This window comes from Chinchilla lanigera, unplaced genomic scaffold, assembly GCF_000276665.1.
Source record: "Chinchilla lanigera isolate Chin_1 unplaced genomic scaffold, ChiLan1.0 scaffold00002, whole genome shotgun sequence".
Lineage (NCBI taxonomy): Eukaryota > Metazoa > Chordata > Mammalia > Rodentia > Chinchillidae > Chinchilla > Chinchilla lanigera.
This window is the reverse complement of record NW_004955403.1, coordinates 30,483,170-30,501,805: the sequence shown is the minus strand read 5'-3', so window position 1 is coordinate 30,501,805 and position 18,636 is coordinate 30,483,170.

The following is an 18,636-nucleotide window of genomic DNA, read 5'->3' as shown; positions in this document are numbered from 1 at the left end:
TAAACAAATACTAATTTTATAAGGGCAATGTCAGGAAATAAATACAATTTCTATTTAGTGATTGGACTAGATCTTATAAAATTTGAGTCACATCAAATTTTAGGTTAGCCTGTCTTTCTGAACCTAGGCAGAGTTCCAATAAATATTTCCAGTGGGGAGGGGGATGCAGATACCCCCTCATGCTATAATTCTCCTATTAATACATAAATATTAGCATTAGTTTGAATGCAAACCATATTTCCATATACCTTTCTCTATCATCTGCTCCCCAAACGCTGTTCCTTTAGTATTTTCTACACAGCAGATTTCCTGAGGGGAAATAATCAAGGGACTGGCAACTGCTGTTGGAACATGAGCTGACCTGGGAGGAGTCACACATGTGCAGGTTGGAGGTGTAATCCAGCTCCCTGTAGATAACTGTCTGTTTCCCTCTGTGTCCCCAGGGTTTTTCAAATTCATCTTGCAGATCAAACCTGGTTATTCAAAGCCTGGGGTGTGTTTGTGAAGGACAGAGAAGGGTATACTTAGGGGAAATGACTCCAGCACGTAGAAACTTACTGCTAGCAAATCCTTCTTCATTTCCCTACAAACTTTCCTTTTTTACTCTATTTATTTACATTTTTTCCGTGTGTGTGTGTGTGTGTGTGTGTGTGTGTGTGTGTGTATGTGTGTGTTATAAAATTACAGGAAGTGCAACTCGTTTTGCTGTTCTGTTTTCCTCTTTTTACTCATCCAGCGTCATCTCCCTTTTCTGTTCACTAAGCCTAAAGCAATAAAATTCCTGTGCACTCTCTAGATGGCCCCAGTAAATGCTCTGTTGATTGCTCATTAGACTGAGGAGACTGGGTAGTTAATAGGGAGACATCTTGAGAATGATTAGGGGAGTATTTTTTTTAATTCTGGCAATGCTCAATTACTGAGTTGAACAAAATTAAGAACCTGAGGAGCTGATTTATCCCTATTTAATTGTTACTGACCAGATAAATACTAAAAGAATGGCAAGATAGGAATTAGCACTGCGAATGCTGAGTTTTCATTGAAATGCTGATAATCAACTACATGAAATGTGGCACCCTGCATTATTTTTATGTACAAGAATGCTCCTATAAATGAAGTAAAAGTATATTCAATACGGTCCTGAACATTTTTACTGTTTGAGTGAAAAGATTAGCAAGCAATCTGCACTCCTTTCAACCAGAAGATGTTATGCATTACAATATTTCTGAAACATTATCTTTAGATGCTCTGTGTGAAAAATTTAGAGAGCCCTTGCTTAAATTTTAATCCTTTAAAAAATAGTTTTGGTTTAAAATTATACTGTAATGTCACACAAAGACATGGCAATATAATCCATAAGGAAAAACATTAAAGTCAACACTCAGCTGTCACTTTCTGCTCATGCTCTACAAAGAATTACCTAGTTTTCTTTTAAACCCTATCTCTATAAGCAGTTCCTTCATCCTGTCCAGAAAATTTTGAGGGGTGTATTCTTACCTCCAAAATATGGGTAGCAATTAACTGTTATTTAAATTTTTTTAATGTGGTAAAAATATATCAATGATTCAAGAGGGGACACAGGAATTTTGGAAATTTTAAAAATAATTGTCAGTTATGAAAATAAAGGAAAACTAAATTGAATTTTGCCAAATAGTCACAATCTCTGATCAGTTCTTTATAATCAGAAGCACATTATGAATGAGTATAGAGATACTGAAACATTTTTTTCACTTTGCTGGAACCAAGAAAATAAACATGATGACATATAAGTAGACAGTAACACATTTTCACCAGATCTTATCCTTTCAGTCACAAATCTCTCTCTCCTGTAGCAGTGAGAACCTCGTGTTTCTGAGATATGACCTACTATTTGACAACCTGGAAAAGAAAAGAGTAGGCTTCAAGTGTCGTGAAGAACACCTTTCATTCTGACTCTCAAATGCAGAATGAAACCAAATAGAGCACTCCTTTAGCTCAACTGAAATAGTTTCTAAAAACAAAAGCTTATATTTGCATGGTAATATTTCAGTAAGTTTGGCTGAAAAAAAAACCCTATCCAATTCAAATATTTCAAAAGAATTCGGGCTGCTTTTAACATAGTTCTTGGAGTCCTATCAATGACATGAAATACCTTTCACACTTTGTCTCAAACACTGTCACATTTGGCAGGTGACATTTTCTTCTTCACATAACTTATCTGACACAAGAGCGTATCAGCAATATACTACAGGAAAGATAATTGGAATCAAGAAAGCTAATCCACCTTTCTGCTTCAACTGTCAGAGGGGGAAAAAAATGAAGTCACAGCAAATACTTTTAAAAGCACAACAGTAGAATGTCAATTTCCTGACTCAGCACCCCAAACAAAAATGGCAAATCTATTCACAAAGCTGTAAGAATCTGTCACATCTGCTGTTCAGTGGAATAATGTGCTTTCATAGCTAACTTGAATGGAACTTTTAGGAAAAAAAAAAAAAAAGGATGTGACAAATCTTTTGCCCCCAACCTCCAAGTAAGGCTATAATACACTATGGAAAAGTATATTATCCAATAAATAGTTAAGAGTTAAAATATAAAACTAGTACCTTGGGTTAACAGAGCAAAAGTTTTAGGAAAATAATTCCCAGTGCAAAAGAAGGACAATGATTTCCACACAATACTTGTAGAAAACGATGCCACCTGGCCACAAAATTAATAAGAAGCAGAAGAGACCCAGGTGAACCCTAACACAATAGTATGCATATATCCTCATCTTTTTTGTGCCATGAAGACAAGATTCCTTTGCATTAGGCAAAAAAAAACATAATTAAACTTCTTTGGCTGGTGGAAAGAAAAGAAATATGACTTTGAAGAGTACCTTGTTTCTTTTCATGTCAAGGAGTGCATTTTGAAAGTATAAATTGCTTTGGAAACAACATTTCTCACGAGATCTCCCTCCCTTCCTTCTCTGTCATCCCCTCATCTTCCTCTCTCTCTAGTGTTCTTGCTTGTTCCCTGTCTCCCGCCACACAGTTTTTCTATGCAGGAAATATATGACTTAGGTATGTCTATCTACCTAGCCAGCATGTTGACATGCTGTTCCAAAAGCTGAAGAAAGTTCTTTCATGGGAGAAAAAAGTATATGAATATATACTGGGTTAGCTGTTATTCTGTAAAGACATTCCTTTTTGAAAGAGGGCAGAAAAATGGGAAACAGCTACTTGACACTAGGGAATGCCTCTTACCCTTTGCTCCATCTGACCATGAATCACTTTTTACCCGGCTGAATAAGGAGAAATGGGAGTTCGATTTTAAGGTTGACTTGTAAAAGTCAAGAAGTTAAACAAAAAAGAAAGTTTAAATGTCTTTGCTTTTATTTTCTACATTTATGCTAAGATGTGGAGGGAAAATATCTAGGAGAAAGGTTTCTACATGAACATTTAAAATTTAACCTTTTAGAGACTACATTCTGAATCCTGGCTACTTTCAAGTGGGCATCTGATTAGCACACTGGCAGACAATATCTAAGGCATGAATTACTGTAGATTAATCCACTGCCGGCTGCATCTTACCATCAACAATCACATATCCATGTAAACATATCAATAAATGTGTTTTCATTATGAAAAGTTTAATGTAATCAATTCCACCTCTAACCTCAGATTCAGGAAAATAATACATATTTGCCTACAGGTATCATAAATAGTAAATTAGTCTGTCCCCCGCCTCTTCTTTAAACTTTGAAACATACCTATCAATTCTTAGCTCACAGAGCATTCTATACCTTTCTAAAATTTCCTTACTTTCCGCTTCATTATTGCTCCTTTTGGGTTTCGTTGCTTCCTTCCAACTTTCGTTTGTATGCAAACAAATCAGTAGTTGATTTTCTACTGAAGTTAAAACGTTATTCTTGGAACTGAGGATACCATTCTTAAAACAGAAATGATGATCTGTCTTAGCACCCAGGAAGGGCAATTATGGTGATAATTTTGTGCAAAGGAGGGATGGATTTGATGATAAACTGTATACTTAGGAGTGACATTTAATCTGGGTTAAGGGACTGAGAGAAAGGACCTGGAAGAAGTGATGAGATTTAGAGTAGAAGATAGAAATGGGGCTACGACTCTGGGGAGTGCTTCACTAACACGCTCAAGGCCCTGGGTTTGCTCCCCAGCACCGCAAAACAAACAAAACACAGATGAAAACAGCATGAGAAGGGTGAAGAGGGGTTACCTTGGCAAGGAAAGGATGCAGCTAGAGACAAAGTGAGGATGGAGGGATTCTCAAAAATGCAATGTGTGATGTCAGCAAGAACCATATTGAGACACATTTCCCACTATATTAAGGTGTTTTCTGGGTCTTAAAAATCTATGTAATTACTAAAAACTTATACGTATATTCCCATGTAAGCAATAACAAGATTTGCTTTCTCTGTAGTTTAGAGACTGGATCAGAGAACAGCCATAACTAGAAGCAAAAAATTCAAGTAAATAGTGGCTGGAAGCATCTACACAACAGAAAATGATGAGTAATCTAAGGAGCTTCTAGTGAAGATGATGAGAAATCACACGACTTTCTCTGCCTACTTGTCTATGTATCTATCTAAATTCTGGTGGAGAACAGAGTGCTAAGATCATTGCAGGACTGACTGAATATAGTTGCCACTGCCTGAGACATGAAACAGGGTAAGAGGAACATACTTTGTGAGCAAAATGAGTTTATTTTGTACTTAATGAGTTTGGGGTGACTGAGACATTACAGTGGAACTTTCCTGTAGGCCTGTTGATGTTTGTATTCACAGTTTCAGGGAGATGGCAAGAAACAAAGGAGAGATAGAGAGGGAGAGGAAGAGGAAAAAGCAGAGACAGAGACAGAGACAGAGACAGAGACAGAGAGAGAAAGAGAGACAGAGACAGAAAGAGATCTTGGAGCTATCCCATCCTTACTAGTTGTGGAGCTATAAGAGTAGATGAGAAAAGCCAGCGGCTATAGCTTAGTGACACAAGCACCTGCCTGGCAAGTGCAAGGTCCTGAGTTCGATTTCTGGTACCGAAAACAATAACCAAAAAAATCCAAGGGATTATATAAAAATAGTAAGGCCTGGACAATGCTTGAAAGAAAATAAACATTCACGATAGAAACAAGCAAAGAAATCTGAGAAGTACACAGAAGAGTAAAAGCAAAACCTGCAGAGTCATCGTGGGAGCAGCTGGGTTCAGCACATTCCCTGTGTTGTGTGCCTTAATGATCCCTGGTCTGCACGTGTGCAATTTACAATATAGTAAATTCAAAACTTAAAGACTTAATAGGAAGAATGCACTTACTCAATTGACCCCACCCCCTGCTATGTTCTGTGCTCAACTCTGTGCCATGGGAGACTAACTCTTCAGATTCGTTCCCATCTGCACCCTTCCAGTAGAAAAGAGCAGCAGGAGCCTGGAGGGTAGGAAGAGAGAAAATAGGGTATTTGTTATTCAGGGCTCCTGCCTTCCACAGTGCTTCAGTGTTTCTCTCTGCAATGACTATACCAGAAGTTTAACTCCTCTCCCTACTCTCCACAGCATCAATGTCCCAGGCCTGCAGAAACTATTTCCTTCCCTACAGTACCAGTTCTTTTCTCCCCCTCCCCTCCCCTCCCCTCCCTTCCTTCCTCCTTCCCTTCCCTCTCCTCTACTCTTATCTTCTCTTTTTTTCTCCTCTCATTTCCCTCCTCTTTCCAGCTCACACACTTTGTACTCAGCACTTCCATAATGACAAAATCCCGTTGAAAAGCTTCTCATCAAAGTCCTTCATGCGTTTGAACTTAGCTGTCTACGTACACTTCTCTTCTTTTGCAGGACTTCAATCTTTCTATCGAAGCCGTGGATCCTGTCCTTCCTTTCTTTCCCAGGAGCCTCACATCACCAGTTATTACTTCCATCTCCGAATTTTCAGTTTTCCCTTTCTTCTAGATAATTCTCATTGACTTTGAACATGTTCAGTTACCTCTCTTCTTAAGGAAAAGCAGTTAACTTTTGTCTCTATTGATTCCCTCCAGGTACCTCCCTATTTTCTCTTCACAGGCAAACTTCATTCAATCACTGACATTCTTTTTATTTACTCTTTCTGTTCTTCCACGTACAGTCACCTTTAGCTCATTCCATCTGGCTAATGCTCTAAGTATATCTTAGAAACAGTCCCCATTAAAGTCACTAATGATTTCTGTTTTGTTAAGTTCAATGCACATTATTCATTCCTTAATACTCCATCTTTTTTGAAATAAATTCTGTTTTTCCTTGGCCAGCTGCAGGGACAAATACCAACTGTGAATAAGCTGAAGTCTCTGTTTTGACAGTAAGAAAAGACGCTGGGCATGAGTGCATGACTATAAACTCAGCTACTTGGGAGTCTGACACAGGAGGATTGCAAGTTCAAGGCCAACCTGGGTACCTCTGTGAGACCCTGATCCAAAACAAAAATTTAAAAAGGGCTGGTGATGTACTCAGATGGTGGTCGAGTGGCCTTGTGTTTGGCTAGCAGGGGAAGTATGTGAAGAAAGAAGATTCTGCCCTCCTCCCCTTTTTCTTAGAGTATCTACTTTAGAAAACTAAGTTCTTTCCCCATTCTTTGAAATTCACGTTAACCTACTAAACTTAGATAGGACACATATTGGTTTATGACCTAGGAAATTCTTTCTCAGGAACCTTCCAATTTCTGAGTTAGGATAGGAGCCTAACTTCTGTGAGTGGTGGGTATCTTTCTCCAAATTGTAATATTACCTCCTGTCATTAAATACAGAAGTTTGTAATCCCTTGTCTAGGCAAGGCCAATTATCTAGGCATACATGGTTATCCTAATTACCAGGCACAGTTAGGATAAACTATGTGTGACAAATGGTGCTACTGAATCATTTTATTGGAGAACTAGTTATTCTTTATCTTGAGAACATACTGTGTATGTAATTGGTTGAACCTGCTTGGGTATATGAAAGGATAAGATTTCTTTCCATCTTTGTAATTTCTTAGAAGATTACTTGTGATGTACACCATATTCTACTTTAATGCTTGTTCAAAAATAAAACAAAAAATTGTTCCTCTTCTTGCTGTATGGAGAGAATTTCTGACAGGGTTGGGAGATTTAAATTATTATTTCTCCAACACAGGTTATTATCAATAATTCTTGTTTTTTATTCTGTTAATACAATCCTCTTTTACCCTGATCAGTTATTCCACTTTGCACAATGCATTTTCAGAATGCATTGCTTTATTAAACCCAAGGTGCATCTCTCTCCCAGATCACTTCTTAAAATGTTTCAGAAACTCATAGAATGAAAAATTCAAATCAGCATGACAATTTGCACAGGCTTACTATCTCCAGCTCGTACTTATTTTCTTGTCTCTAACTATAGTAACATTCTAGTTACTCTACTGTACCATACTCTTTCAGTCAAAAAAGTTCTCCCTTTCTTAATATTTTCATTCCATTTGCTAATTAACTTCAATTCACTATTAGAATCATGGTTTAAATGTTACATCTTTGAGGAAGGGCAGATTTTCTGGGTATGGTTATCAAACCACTGCCTAAATGTTTTTATAAATCTATTACAGACCGTGTTATGAAATTATTTTATCGCTGGTTGTCTTTTCCATTTGACTGCTGACTTGAAGAAGGCAGAATTTTTACCTCTTTTGATATACCATTGGTACCCCATTGCCTAATACAGTGTCTGCTATATGGTAGGAGTTCGAGAAATGTTACATTCACCCTGTTCCTCTTTGGAAAAAAATGTCGCCATTATATGCAATAAATGGGGAAAAAGATCTAGAAGTTCAATATTTACTTTGGTCAAATGCTAGCTTTCTCTTGAATGTTAAGTATAAAGGTGTGTGTCTAAGAAATTAACCGTTATATTGCATTTGATTTTATACATTCCATTAGCGAATATAGTACTGACTTTTGAATTTGATGACTATTGCTGAGTACTATTATGTAACAAATTAACTCAAAAGTTAGTGATTTAAAATGAGTTCATAAATTTTTTCTGTGAAGAATCATATGCTAAATATTTTTCAGATCTCTGTTGCAACTACTTCACGGTGTCATTGTAACGTAGAAACAGGTACCAGCAACACAGAAAACAGAGTGTACTTGTGTTCTCACACAACTTTGCTGCTGAACGTGGAAATTTAAGTTTTAGATAATTTTCTGATATCACAAATATTATCGTTCTTTTTGTCCTTTTTTTTTTTTTTTTGCGGGGGGGGCACCGGGAATCAAACTCAGGACCTCATGCTTGCAAGACACAGAGCTCTATACCTGGTAATCTTTATTATTCTTTTTTTATAATGTAGGATCGGCTCATATGAAAACAGCAGTGGGCTAGACTTGACCTATGGGTCATAGTTTGCTGATCATATTCTTATTACGTTTAACTATTTGGAAACATGAGAGTTAAGACAGAGCGTAGCAGAATGATTCTCCTGCTTCTCTTGACAGCAGTCATTCACGGGTGCCTGGCTTTGGACACATTGCCCTGCAGGGTCTGAGACGGCTTATGTATGTCTCTGGCACCTTGATAGGATAGCCTCAAAGGCTGAGCTCAGCTGGGATTGTGACTCCAGTTGCTGAACTAGCTTTCGCAGACACTTAAGGTTACCAGTATATATTTTGACAGAGGGTGAGATATTTTCCAAGTGTAAAATGAATCTAGGCTTGAGAGGAAAGGGTGATGCTTATCAGCATTAACAAAGTACAGCTGTGTAGTGGTTTCTTAGTTTCTTCCTAAGAAAGGGCTTATGCTAATACACACTGTCAGGTTTTGTAAAACTGTTCACTTTTCATCTTATCATTTTCTTTGTTTTTTCTTCATCCTTCAATTGCCTTTCTTTTCAGTTCAAAACAGGCCTGCAGAGTAAATGCTGAAGCATAATCCTGTATTAATTTATGGGCCATGGTGTGGCTTACTAGAAATGAAATGCTCCGGTCCCATGAAATCCTAATCACTTTCACCGCCAGCAGGTGCCGGAGTTAAAGCATTTCCAGTGAAGTGAACAAGAACATTAAATAAAACCAGTGCCTGGGACTGGATGCATTTAAGTCAGGAAAAGGAAAGTACCGTGCTACTGATCAAAGCCTGGCCCAGGGAGGCAACTCCATTTGGCTTTAACTCAGCAGGGAAGGCAGTAACTTCAAATCCATGGTCAGTTCAATTCAATTTATGAGAGACTTACCGAGTTATTTCTGTATTGCATACCAAGCAGAGGGGTTCTGAGCTGGCTTACGAAAAATCTCCCAGGTGAAAGAGATATATAGAAATTGTCCCCATGTAAGTTCTTTCAACTATCCCTGACCCTTTAAGCCGTTTTCCCAAAGCAGATCAGAGTCTCAAAAGAGGAAGGCATCAGTATTTGGAGTGGGCAGCTGTGGTCTCATCTCCTGGTGAAAATTTATGTATTATGTGGCACAAGTGGTGGGAAAAGCCCTCTCTATTAACTACTGACTAGGAGTTGTCTGGGTGAAAGCAAGTTTGGGGAAAATCTAAATTTAGATATACTGGGATTAATGAAAGCCCTGATCATACAAGTGACTGAGAGTGATAGTTCTAAAATCCATGAACAAGAGATGTAAAAACACCTTTAAGTACACTTCAAACACAAGATGAGGCAATGTGTAACTTAAAAGTAACACAATAAAGTTTAATTGTAACTATCAATTATGCCAATTCAAAATAAAATTTGAAAGCTGGTAGACTGTGTGTATATAACCTAACCAGCAAAAGGTTACATTCAGTGGAATAGAGAAGGGAAATAGAGTGGCAAAGCAGCAACCACAGAGATTCGAGAAACTGCTGATGCAGTGTTAGATTGGCAATGCCTAATCTGAACATCTTCCTGGGACAGGTACATTACTAATGATATTCAACTTATGGTAATATTAGAATCAGTTCACTTTTTCCTCATGCAACTTGAGGAATCACATAGAACATCACCTATAATTTGAGTGTAGTGATTTTGCTCACCAATTTTATTTTACAGTGATTTCCTCAGCAATATAAAATAGCTGTGATAATGTACAACAGTATAGAAGCTTTTAGAATTGAAGATAATAATGTTGCTTATAGTAACACTTGTAAATGTACAACAGGTTCAGAAATACCTATTCATGATCATGTAGTCAGTCACACCAGCCAGTGGGAGCACTAAGGATATAATGCACTTTGCAATATCTACAAAGCATCCATTCATGCAGTGATTTAGGAACATCAGGAAAAGACCAAGAAGTTTCACTCATGAGAGCGGGAGATAGGGATGGAAGAGGGCAGGGCGAGATTTTGAAGTGGACCAATATAAACTCAAGCATTAACTCTCTGAGTTAGACATTAATCGGGGGGTGGGAAAGAAAACAGTATCTATGTAACAAGAGTGTGTGTGCGTTTTTTCTTTTCATGCTCAATAATAACACTGTTGTTTAGATTTGCAAGATGACAGAAGGAAACCTTTAAAGTCTCTTGAGTTTGACGACTTCTGTTACTCTGTTCCCTGAAAGAATAACTACAAGAATATTTTATTACCAGAGAGTGCCAATCCTCTCCTTTCTTTCAACCAGTTTTGTCAAAATCCTACCAAGAAGAGCAGTTGTATAAAACAAAGCTGCTCTGGAATATAATTGCTAATGGAACACTTGAAAGCCCTTTTGTTTTGACAAGTCAAGTTCAAATAGCATTTGTGGCAGAGGAGTATCATTTGTTTTTATCTGCATCCAGACACCTTATCCCTGGAAAAGTTCTGTGCCATGAGTTTTGAAAAGAAAGACTGTCTCAATTTTTGACAGGGTTCTCTGCTGATAATTCTTAACCAATTAAAGCAGACCCACCAGAGACCTTGTTCATAAAAGATTTACTGAAAAGTCACAGTGTAGTGAATTCAAAATAAAGAGTATAAAGATAAGTGAGTGATTTTTGAATAACACATTCAGTAATAGACAAAACATATCAACTCAAAATACAGTGGAATGATATTTTTAAAAAACAATGTCTTGGGAGACATTTTTCTCACTTAACAGCTCTTTAAGCAAACTTCTTCCGGGTTCCTTTGAAAGACTGTAACACTGAGTAGGTCCATCCCCTTGTTTTGAGATAACACTCTTGGGACCGGGCATCTTGCTGCCACGAAACAGTATCATTTTGATAATGTGGAAAACAAAATGTTAGTTTGATTGTCTCTAGGCAAACGGACAGTAATGAGGAAGAAGCCAGTTTATTTACTTATAAGGTATACTTCAGAGCAAAGACTGGATTAATTCTAGTCATTGCCACCCAATAGCTGTAAGTGTTTTAGCATGTTGTATCACTTTTGTATGGGTTAATTTTTTGTTCCTTTTTTTTTTTTTTTTTCACTTAGGTACATCAGCAGTAGGAAACAAGGTCTAGGGCAGGAAATGAGGGACACAGAAGTAAACTATGACCCTCCAAGAGAGAGCAGGTAAGAGGGTAGAATTAAAATGTACTCAATTCCCATTGTATTTCAGGTGGGATCTTGTAAAAATGCAGACTCGGATTCAGGAGGTGTGGAGAGGTGCCTGACATCCTATGTTTTAATTCTCTCCCAGACAAGGCTAGTAGTGTTGCTGTGCAGACTTAAATTAGCAGCCTCTACCTTAACTTCTTGGGTTCAGTTGTGACACATAAATTTCAGAGTAAAAGCCTAAGGTCCCATAACAAGTTTGTGACAGCTGAGTTTGAGCCAGTGTCAGTGCTAAAAGTGTTCTTGGAAGTAGCTTTTTCCTTAGTTTCCATCAGTTCTCCAAAGCAGGACTATATAAAAATGCATGTATTTGTTATGCGAACACAGTTACTTTTTCAATCAAATTGCCATCCCTCTCTTCTATTTCGAATTCTGGAATCGCCACTACTGTGAACTGTGTTCTGACTTCCAGTCAATGCTCTTTCTACTGTAACTTAAGTATTACATCTCAAAGGAGGATGCACTAATGAGTGAGGGAATGAAGCCATTACAATTCCTCCAGGCAGTTTTATAAACTCTACAGTCCATGACCAGGCACACAGTGTAAAGGAACAGAGCAAGCTTGCAAGGGTGCTGACAAACCTGAGAGCGTGTGCATACCCCAACAGGGCAGCTCACACTCTGCTCTGAGCCTTTCAGAGATGTTAGAAATGTGTTTGCTTTTCCTTTTTCAAAAGACTGTATCTGGGGCAGAGGATATAGCTCAGCAGCACAAGTGCCTGCCTGGGAAGCACAAGGTCCTGAGTTCAAATCCCCACACTAAAAAAAAAAAAAAAAGACTGTATCTTAGAGCATTTAAATTCACAAGAAAATTGTACACAAAGTACAAAGAATTCCCATGAACTTCCAGTACCCTCAGTCTAAATTCCCCAACTACCAACAACCTACAAATGGTACATCTGTTACAATCTAGGAATCTACAGTTACCCATCCCCACCACCTGAAGTCCATAGTTTACATTCAGGGGTACTATTGTACCTCTTATAGATTTTGACATGTACAATGACGTGTCATCTTTTGCCGTACCATAGAATAAAATCATTTCACTGCCTAAAGTCCTCTGTGTTGTGTATATGCACTTCAGCCCCCTTGCATTTCTGGCAATCTCTGATCTTTTTGCCATCTCTTTAGTTTTTGTTTCCCAGAATGTCAGGTAGTTGGGATTACACAGTCTACAACTTTTTCAGGTTTGCTTCCTTTACTAGTATACATCTAATGCTCTTCCAGCTCTTGTCACAGCTTGATAGCTCATTTCCTTTTAACACTGAGTAACACTTCGCTGTCTGTATATACGTATGTGTATATACGTATGTGTACACTTTTCCACCGGAGGACACCTGGCTAATCATGAATGAAATGACTGTCAACATCCATGTAAAGATATCAGTGTATACTTAAGTTTTCAACCCACGTGGGAAAATACCAAGGACAATAATTGTGGTATTAGATGGTAAGAACATGTTTAGTATTATATGAAACTACTATGCCAAATTGTTTTTTTGTGTTTCATTTTACAGGTGCCATTCTTCATTTTACTAGAAATGAATAAGTTCCCCTTTGTTCCACATCTTCCCCACCATTTGATATTAGCATTGCTTTGAAATTTGGCCATTATAATAGGTGTGTAATGGGATCTCATTATTCTAATTTGAAATTCTTTAATAATACATAATGCACAGCATCTTTTCATTTGCTAACTTATCATCTGTATATCTTTAGTTGTTTGTTCAAATATTCTGCCCATTTCAAATCTTATTGTTTTCTGGTGGTTAAGAGTTCTTTGCGCATTATGGATGACATAGCTTTATCAGATGTGTCTTCTGCAAATGTTTTCTCTGCATCTGTGGTTTCTCATTCTCTCCAAAATATCTTACATAGAGAATCAGTCACCTTTTTCATGGATCTTGCCTTTGGTTTCATATATAAAACTCACTGCCAAACATAAAGTCCTCCAGATTTTCAAGGAGTCATATAATTTCATAGTTTTATGTTTTACATTTAGGCATATGGTTTATTTTGAGTTAACTTTTGTAAAGGTTAAAAGCTTTACGTCTTGATTCAGTTTTTTGGAAGACCTTTTGGTCCATGTCTTAGATATTTTCTCATTGCTAAGACACAATACCCAACGCCCACAACTTAAAGGAGGAAAAGTTTATTTTGGTTCATCTTTTAAAGCTTTCAATTCATAGTCAGAAGGAAGGAAGGCTCCATGGAAGGAATCATGGCAGAAGAGAAAGAGCTCATGGCATGACAGCAGGAAGCAGAGAAAGATCCAGGGAAGAGGCAAGAGGAGGAATACACAGTGGACTCCCAAAATTTGGGGGGGTTACATTCCCAAAGCACTCACGAGTTCTGAAAAACTGAAATTCAGATATGGTCACAAAAATGCCTATAAATGCTTATTTTTAGTTTAAACACTAAATATGCTGTCTTCCACAGTTATGTCACTTAATTTAATAAGACGCTGTATTAATAAAGCCTTAGAAGGTGCAGGACATTTTGATGGGCATGTTAAGGATCTTAGGGCTTTAAGAAGAAAACTGAGATCACTGGAGATAACTACACGTGGTACAGCAAACTGTTATGATGTGGGAATGCTGGTCTATCTGCCAGAGATGCGTTACATGGCAGCAGCCAATCAGCAGCAAGGAGAACGAATAAGGCTCTTAAGATTGGTTACTTGCAAACCTCCCGTGCCCCACCCCCAAAAAACTGTGGAAGATATTTGCAGTTTCTGTGAAATTGCAGGAGTTTCCCTAATTATTAATTAGGTTCTAAGGAAAAATCTGGGACTGACTGAGGCCACGAAGTCTGAACCACAATTTTGTGAGGGCATACTGTATACCCTTCCAGACCATACTCACAGTGACCTCTTCCCACCAGGAATCACCTCCCAGCATCACACTCAGCTACAGACTCCTCAGTGGATTACTCCACATGGAGTATCACAATCCCATGATCCAACTGCCTCCCCAAAGTCCCACCTATGAGTGCATGAGGTTTTGGGCATACATCTAGCTATAAAACATAACATTCTGCCCTGGCCCCCAAAATTTTGGCACATTCCTTTATACAAAACACATTTGCCCACCTCTAAGACTTGCCAAAACTCCAGCAGTTTCAACGTAACTGAAAAGTCTAGTCACCTCTGAGATTTAATGCAAACTCTTAGTTGTGAGCTCCTGTAAAAATGAAAAGAAAGTTAAACACTTACAATACACAATAGCATAAGGTAAGTTTTCCAACCCAAAATGTAGAAAGAAGGGGAAGGAACTGGACCAAAGCAAGAATATCCAGTAGGGAATACATTAAATCTCATTGTTCTATGTCCAGTACCCTGGGTAACCTGTGGTAAGATAACTCCAAAGGGCTTGGGTGGTTCAAGGTCACATAGCTGATGATGCACAGGGCCAGGGTTTGAACTCAAGTAATTGGGCTCTAGAATTATTTTAAGACAGCATGTGAGTGTGTGCATGTATAATATTTATGCTACATTCTCTCAAAACCACCTTTTCAGAGGAAAAAATAAGCTCTCATAGTGTTTGGTGACATGTACAGTGTAAATCTTGTCACCATGACTTATTTCAAGATTTAAACAATTTAGCAATTGCCTATACTAATAAAAGTAGGTTCCATTACAACACTGCTTTAGCCTTATTTGACCTAAATTTTGTGAGCTTTCATTGTCTGGTATTTCTTTTATTCTTTGGTTTAATTTTCAATCAGCTTACACAATGAACAGAAGATAAATAATATTGCTTTTATTTAGGAATGTAGAAAAGCATTTTGACATTTATAGTGCTTGAGGATTTCACACAAGCTACAAAGAAATAGAGACAGATTATGCACAACTAGAAGGGATTTTCTTTCTCTACATTTACTCTAAAACCTGATTTTCTTAGAAATATTATATGTCAACATCCACATCACAGGAATCAAATTTTAATTAAAGAAAATAAATGAGTAAATGTATCTAATGCACTGCATTGAAAGGCCAGAAATTTAAATCTGTTGACCAATTCCTTAGTGCACTATCCATTCATTAGAACTTTTAATAATTTCCTTTCCCTTTAACTCAGAAGCAAATACGTTGATCAGAGCAGTTTTAACTTCCATTATAGCCACTCTGAATGTGGCAGTTATTATTCAAATGCTTGTGCTTTTTCAACATTGAAAGAGGACCCTAAGTTGTAGAAGAAAATATTTATTATATGGCACAAATTTATCACAAATAATTCATATTTTTCTGCACCCCACTCTCATTTTTTTTTTACTTTGTAAGCAGACAGTTCAAAGTATACTGAGCAACACATGAAGTTTAATACTCAAGTAAACAAAAATTTTAAACATATCCTTTTAGAATATTTTCTTTAAAAGAGCTAGAAATAACAAAAATTGACAAATGACTTAAATAGGTCTTAATTTAGCTTTGTAATCAGTACACAAAGATATGTATTTATGCCACCAATATGTATTTATTTAAATGAATTTAATTACATTGTGTATTTATGCCACCAATAGTTTTTTTTTTTTTTTTTTTGGTTTTTCTCCGGTACTGGGAACCGAACTCACGACCTTGCACTTGCCAGGCAGGCGCTTTTGCCACTGAGCTAAATCCCCAGCCCTTGCCACCAATAGTTTTTATTTAAATGAATTTAATTATACTGTTAGAGATACAAAACAAGTTCAACTGCGTCCTCAGTTCTAAATTTAATCACTGAGCATCAAACACTTCAAAAAGAAGTTAATAATTAAAAACTAGTTAACTTTAAAAAGTCTCTATACATCAGTTACAATATATCATGTTTATTATTTGCCTTTCTAAACCAAAAGGAGTGCTAAAGAAACAGGTATGTTTTCATCTTTCTCTGTGTATAGCACATATATGATTTTCTAACAACTTTATGCTAGTATTTTACAAGGTAAATCAAGGTTTATTAAGAATATTTTGATCAAATATCAGACATTATAATTACTGTTTTGAAATATCTACTATTTCGTATGCAGTATTTTAACTATAAGCTGCTAAAATTTGAACTGGTTACTATTTGGATATTTTAAAGAACTACAGTTAATATTTAGGTATTTTAGGTGGATTTCTGGATAAGCAATCTTTAGGAAGTTTTACTATAATTAATTTGAAGTTCATTGTATAAACTGTAAGAATCTCTCAGGACATAAAGGTTGGCTTTCTTGGCTTTAGTTAAATAATTCCTTAGGATCTGAACTTACAAAAGAATTTTCATTTTTATCTTTGACTTACATACAGATCTATAAAGTTTTTATCTCAAATGTGTGTGAGAGACAAGGGTAGGGGGAGAGGAAGGAGGAGGGCAGAAAGAGAGAAAACAATGGACAGCAAATAGTAACAAAATCAGGAGGCTCTCTGACTAGTGTCTATAGACAATGTCAAGAACTTTGGATGGCCTGTGATTTTACCCTACTTTCCGGCAAACAAGTTAGGCTGCCACATTATCATAGAAATTGGCAGAAGGCATCAGACACGGATTGTATTACTCAGTCTAGCAACCAACATAACCTCGTGTCCATGTCCCTACGGGGACCAACAGGAGGCATAGAGAGCTGGGCTCAAGAACACGCTGCCCACATTCAGTTGAAGGCAATTAGGAATCCCTAATCCCTTTACCAGGATCCTTGGAGCTGCAAGCAAATCTACCTAAACTTTCTTTCAAAGGGAGGTATGAGATAGTCCTAAAAACCAGGACAATGTTTATACGAACAAAAAAGATAATAAAGTAAATTTAAGTGACAATTTTTCAGAATCATTTAGGAAAATTGCTAGTCTACATGTGTGTTTACGACAATGTAATTTTACCTAGGTAGGAAGTCTTACAACACTTCCTTTTTGAACACTTCTTATAAAAGGAGAAAAAAAAAAAGAGAAAGGGACAAAAGCTTTGAATTGTGTCTCTTACTTCACCTTATCCTCTGTAACAGCCATATAATCTGTAACAATGATACAACCAGGATACACGTGAAGGAAACAGCTATTGTCCGCCATGAAAGGGTAGGTCAGGATTAAATTTTCCAATGTTCTCTTCCCAGCTACTTTCTTGCTTTTTCCAAGTACTAGAGAGCCATTTCAAAGTCAATTCATTTATGACTAGCTTACATTTTACTGATGTAGTGTTTCACTGGTTTCTTATGTGTTTTCCCTGTGATTCTAGTGAACAATGATACCAAGGTATCATGGACAAATAATTTTATCTTCTCAAAAGATAATATGTAGTACATAAATCATATTAAGTAATAAATATTATATTCCAATCTAGAACTTTATAAATGTATTTCCAAGGCTAATTTCTGTTAAATATATAGAGAGATTATTTCCATCCAAAAGAATGTGAGTTAAAGAGAAAACATCCTTTAAAAACATATGTAAGTTGTTTCTGTCAGCTGAACTCCTAATTGGGAGAGGAATTATAGGCCATGAATACTTTCTACTTCACTCTCCTTTTTTCTGGTGGTAAATGACTGCCTAGCAGTAAGAGAGAAATATGCAAAACAGGAATATCATCTTAAAATGAATACACTTTGAGTTTAAATCTGGTTTCATTTCTCTTGTTCCAAGGCTCAGTATCAGATTTAAGCAACTCTGCAATTCCTGAGAACCCTGAAAATCTCACTGAAAAGTAAGATTTCTTCTGATTTTTAAATAGGAAGCTGTAGAACTGTTCTCTTTTAGCTTTCAGACTACCATCAATGGTTGCTAAATCTAGATGGTTATCTGTGGAGAATATCTGTTACAGCGCAATATTAAAGAGGCTTCCCAGACAATTCTGATGCATATGAAGGCCTGGGAACAAGAGACTTGTACCATTTTCAACCATAGCTTTCTACCCTACATTCTACAGGAAATAAACATTAGGGTGGGCATAGAAAAAAACAGTAGAATACTAAAGTTTGAAAACAATGTTATACATCTATTACTGATTTAGAAGATAATGATTTTGAAGGAAAGATGATGTCAAAAAGCTGATGTACAACTTCCCTGTACTTTTCAGTGAGAGATAGTGAATTCAGAAGTTAGGAAAACAATACTTAGACAGACAACAATTATAATTGCAAGGTCCTCCTCTCAGAATAAGAGATTTGTAAAATGCACTACAAATCAAGTTTTCCACATAATTCTTCAAAA